The sequence below is a fragment of the Mytilus edulis genome, chromosome 6 (genome assembly GCF_963676685.1).
Source record: "Mytilus edulis chromosome 6, xbMytEdul2.2, whole genome shotgun sequence".
Taxonomy (NCBI): Eukaryota; Metazoa; Mollusca; class Bivalvia; order Mytilida; family Mytilidae; genus Mytilus; species Mytilus edulis.
This window is the reverse complement of record NC_092349.1, coordinates 60,940,798-60,946,623: the sequence shown is the minus strand read 5'-3', so window position 1 is coordinate 60,946,623 and position 5,826 is coordinate 60,940,798.

The window sequence follows — 5,826 nt, the reverse complement described above, 5'->3', positions numbered from 1 at the left end:
ATAGTTGGATGATTGAAGAATAAGTGATTCTATTACTGCCAAACTTATGCAAGTATATTAATACAAGAAATGAAATCTAAACTTCACATATGCTGAACTACAGGCTCTCTGAAGTAGAAAAGCATAAATCATTATATATGTACTGTTCGTGAAAATTTTAACATTACAACTAAAATCTATAAAAGGGCTTGGAATACAAATGAAGTATAAGTAGAAATATCCCAACTTTAGGGTCATTCTTCGACCAGCGGAAAACACAAACATTAGTCTAATTGCCAAAAAAATACTGGCCCATATCCTAAACCAAGTTATGCAACTGACATGCACATTTTGAGTAACAAAACAAATATATGTCATTCTAAGTAAAACTGGCGAGGCAGCTCACATCAAACCCTTTTTCAAAACAGTGTACACGTACAATAAATATAGAAAACATTTCAATTAAAGTGGTTAAAAAAAATGCTAGTCCTTGCCTTAAATCTGGATATTATATTGTTTAAACAGACAATATTGAAATCAAATACAAAGCAGTTGAATTATCATTCATTGATTTGATCAAATATTTTTTCAACATTAAAGGTTATGCACTCGAAAGGTTTTCAATTAACAACACTGTAGATTGTGTCAAACCTACCTCTTCAAGATAGTAACATAAACACGAAAAAGACAAATTGCACTGTGTTCCCTAAAGTATAAAAAAAACTCTTAAATATAGTTCATATTTTCATATTTAACCATGCAAACTTTAAAATTCTGACCAATGCCATTTCATTTATGATAGGATCTAAGATTGGGTTACTGAACCGAACATAAGACCCTAAAAAGAAAAATGTGTTAAAAATATAAAGAATAAAGAACAAAGGATAAAGCAATGGAATAGAGAAAAGAATCCCCAACCTTAGTTTAGAAAAAAATAGCAGTTGAAATTGGGTTTCAGTATGATAAAAATACTTAACTCCAAGGCAAATCTAAAAAGGGGAAGTCCATACAAACTGATGAATCAAACGTTACCAATCAACAGAACAAGTGAAACAGCTGCCATTATCACATGTATCCTGACTTGGTACTACGAAGGATCGAGCATCTGTATCACAAGGAAACATAAATTTCGATTAGCAGAATAAAAACTAATAACTAATAATCAGAATAGTACATAGTGTTAGACACTGAGTCATAATAACAACCACTTCTATAAATAGAACATCATACACGGTATTATATCGTAACTAAGAAAAAAGGGGATGGTATCAGGATATTTGCAATGATAAGCACAGTCTGCTCATATAAATCTGAAGTCAATGCCGAGCATTTTTATTGTTCAGTAAGAAATCAACTGTGATGACTCCAAACTGGTGGGTTTTCATAATTTATGTTCTTGAAATCCACATAAGTCAAAACATTACTACATACTATAACGTTGTACGTTCGGTCATTCAGTAAATGTAAGACTACGTATTGCTTTTTCTTTTGTAATGTTTAGCCAACTAGATGGAATAATTGGTAATTCTGCATTATATAAATGTATAAGTTCATGTTTGTACTTACATAAAACCCACATCCAATATTTTGATGTATCGTAGGTTGGCTGAATTTCCCAATCGGGGAAATGAATTTTATAATCTTTATAGAATCGCCATTCCGGAATATCTTTTCTAAACATCATTTTTTCATTCTGAATTGACACATTACAAAACTCCACCGATAGTGTATTATCATGATAATACGAAAAGCCACCAATTCCCTCTGGTCGATGTTGAATGCAATGATGAGATTGTCCATCTTCGACATACTCTTTTTCAATAAGCATACATGGTTCTTTGCAAAACATGCAAATTTCTGTACAACCCCAAAGTCTCTTCATCAAATGTGTTAATTGAGTTTAACATCCAGCCAGAATAGTTTACGTCCTTTTTCCTGATGTTGTTGTAGGTTTCTATCTTAATATCTTCTAAATCTTCTTTCAAAATTTGTTGAAAGTTGGAAATATCAGAAGTTGTACGTTTATACACATGGCTAAACGCATCTTTTGTTAATGGTAGTACTCCCCTTTGCATAATACTTTTAATAAATTCGTCTACCCAAATCGACAGAGAATGAACTACGTTTGTCGTGGATGATACCAATTCTTTTGAAATGGTGTCCATAATTTCTAAATATATCTTATCGATACGTCTTTTCGCGTAAATCTGATACCGATTGCTATCTCCTACAGATTGTTCAAAAACTGGCGTATGTGAATAAAGGGTTAACCAATCTTTTGTGTATTTAGCTGGATTTTTTATGAAGACTTGATAGTCATCAAAGTTTTCTTTCAAGGCTAGGTCTATCATAACAGCTTTCATAAGTTGATACTTTTCGTGCTTAAACTCGTCAAATATTTCATTTTCTACGTCTAGATGGATTTGTTTTGAGACTTGTTTTAAATAGTAACTTCCACGATAACAGCATCTCGAAAAAAATTGATAGAAATCATATCCTCAGTTTTGCTTTCAACCAGATTTTTGAAAAGCTTACAGGCAGTTGCTTTATATTGTTCAATCTGCCTTCTAGGGCTGTGCTTCTTATTATATTTGTCATTGATTCGAAGTAAATACAATAGTTATGTAGCAAACAACATGGTTCAATATTTTTGCTCTGAACTTTGTAAGTAGATAAAAAGGACACCGCCGAAAATCACCGTCGTTATGATTTTCTATTTCTTTTTCAACAATAAGCAAAGCTTCACATGCATCAGCAGTATCAAATCGGATATCTTGTTGTTCCTTTTCTTTCAGAAAGATGTCGATTTTTCTGAACATTTCATTTATTGCTGAAACTGTCTGTTGTTTGTATTTCAAAATTCTTTCTTTTATTTCTTGTTCTGTTCCACGAGCATTCAGGACATTTCTTACACTGATGTCGTCGTCGGCAATATCACATATCTGAAAACTGTCTTCTAAATTTACCATTGCCTTATATTGTGGATCGTTATAATCTTCACGTTTCATATACGCCACATCAGAGGTGAACCTTTCACATAATAAGTCTTCTAGTTGATCTTTGACTGGTTTGATATCATCTGTATGTTTGGGATCGAAACTGTTCAACCATGAAATCCACATATTTTCAAATGTTTCGTTCGTAACATCGTCATCAGGTATCTTGCCTTTCATTTTGTAAGCTAACTTTCGAGCTTGATCATTTAATGCCGCTTCGTGTTTTGTCCGTTCGGCAAGGCTTAGTTTCTCGATTCTTATTTCTTCCTTAATGTTGTTTACCTCTGTCCTTGTTTTGAATATAAATCATCTGATAGAACTTTTAACTTATTAATTTTGGTTTCCTCCCATTGACTCATAATCTCTTTAAGTGGATTGCATTAAAAAAAAAGAACGAAGTTCGTGTCCAAGGAAATTCAACAATTGGTCATTCTCTTGTGTGAAACTAGAAGTGATACTTGTAACAGCTTGTTCAATATCATAATGCTCATACTCTAAGAGAATAATTTTAGCCTTTGTTGTACGAAATTCACGGGCTGCTTTCTCCATTTTCCATGTAATTTCATGGTACTTTCTTTCAAAAACATTATATGCTTTTAACTCTAAAGTATTACGAAAGCTATGTACAAAATCATCTCTCAAAATTCCATTCCATAGATCTCTTATTCTTGTTACAGTGTCAGTCAACTGAAAAAAGGCCTTCCGTTCTTTACTTCTTTTTTCTAATCATAGAATGTTTAACCTCTGCAGCACGTCGGCTGTAACCTGGATTTGCTGGTGCCATAGGTGGATCCCCATGCCACAAGTCAGAAAAATATTTGACATCTTTGTCACTATCAAAGTCTATGACTTGGTTAAAAAACATGATATCAGCTATATTTTCTTGTTCGGCTGCTGATAACGTCATTCCGTTGAGTAACTGAACAAGATCATGTCTTTCGTCCTGCATTTGTTCACTGGCGTCGGAAGCTGATACATTTTGATGAGTAAAGATACAACTTTGTTTATAATTTAAACCCTTATTAACATTTTTGAGTCGCAAAAAAGCATGCACTACTGTCTGAAGTACATCTTTCACATCGGAAGTATTACTCCCCTTTACATTTACAATTGTTATGTCGCCTAATCCTACAACAAAGGTTGCGAGTTTATTGTCATGATGATATGGATTGTTGCCTGTTTGGTTTGATGAACGTAATCCCTCTGAGTCAAACACTAAAATGTAATCAAAATCAAATGATTCTTCATCAACTGTAATAAGTTGCATATAGGCACCTTTAGTTGAAGGTGAAGCACTCACTGGGAATTGCAAGCCAAACATTGTATTTAGTAAAGTAGATTTTCCGGAACTTTGAACTCCTACTACTGATAATATCAATATTTTTTTTGTTCCCTTTAATGTCTTTCAATTTAAATAAGATTGCTTGTACCCATTCAAGTGGTACGTTGGCAACATTCCCATCCATAATTTCCATAGGCTGGCCATTTAAAAGTAGTTTTGCACCAATATTTGGTAATGAATCTAAGAAACGATTCTCTTCATCTTGTAGACTAGACTGACAATAGTAAAGTGCTTCGTATATTTGACCAATTTCTCTGCATATATGTTCAAATCTAAAAGGAATTGGTATGGATTCTGTTTGCCTAATTGAATCATGTTCGTCAACATTCATCGAGTTTTGTTGAAAAGCATCTGCTTTATTTAGAATATCCAAGCATCTAGCACGCCTGTCTAATATAACTTTCATCCATGCAACAAACAACCCAAGATCTGAATCATTATCAGAAACGCATTCTAAACTTACAAGATATTTGATAATGAATGGATGCATTTCTTCTCGCCAAAGTCGCAGTTGCTCTAATCTATGGAACTCCATTTCTTCTACGAGTTTCGACCTCTTTTCAATTGATTTCAACTTAGATGTGTTGTTTATGGTCTTCAGATTGTTACTCCAGATATGCCAATTAGTTCCCTGCAAAGGTTTTAAAACAGCTTGCATGTTTTGCAGTTTTTCGGGAATACATTTCATTATATTCATAATTGTATGTTTAACATTCCTGTGCTCTGTAGTTTCTTCGTCGCTTTTTGCACGTTAACAGAAAGTGTCATGTAGTTTATCAGAGAAGGGTTCCACATCAACGGTACATAACAACGTTGACAATCGTTTGCATATTTCCTTTTTGACGACGGAAACACTTTCTACTTCAGACCCATTCGCAACCAAACAAAATTTCATTTTTAGTTTGTTGTCCTCGATTTGGCTAATAAATTTCGTCAAGACGGTTTTAGTTTTCATATTTTCAACTCTTGAAGCATCAATTGCCAAAATAATTCCGCCTTTGATTGTCTGCAGAATGTCTTTCAATGTGTCAATTACATACAAATCTTGAAGGTCATCAAGTTTTGTAAAAATGATTATTACAGTTGACAAGGCCGATACAATTTCAAACTGATCCTGAATTTTGTTTGTCAGACAATCCCCCCTTAAGTTCAAAATCATCATGACATTTTCAAACGTTTTATTTGTTGTTGATGGAATGAACCAAGCAGCTTCTACAAGTCCTTCGTTTATAATCCTTCTCGTCTTTCCAAGAGGGGAGTTAACATTAAAAAAAGTGCCATAACCTGAATCTGAAAGAATTGTATTAATCATGTTCGATTTGGAAAAAGACGGACGACCCATTCGAAGGAAATAAGCAGTTTTACAAGAGACGTCTATAGCTGATATTTGTCTCATACCTTTACCATCTACAATTTCATCAATAATGACATCATGCAAAAAGGAACTGTTATTACTGGTTCATTGCTTTCAGATGGAAAGATAAGAGGAATAGCTAGCTTACAGGTAAA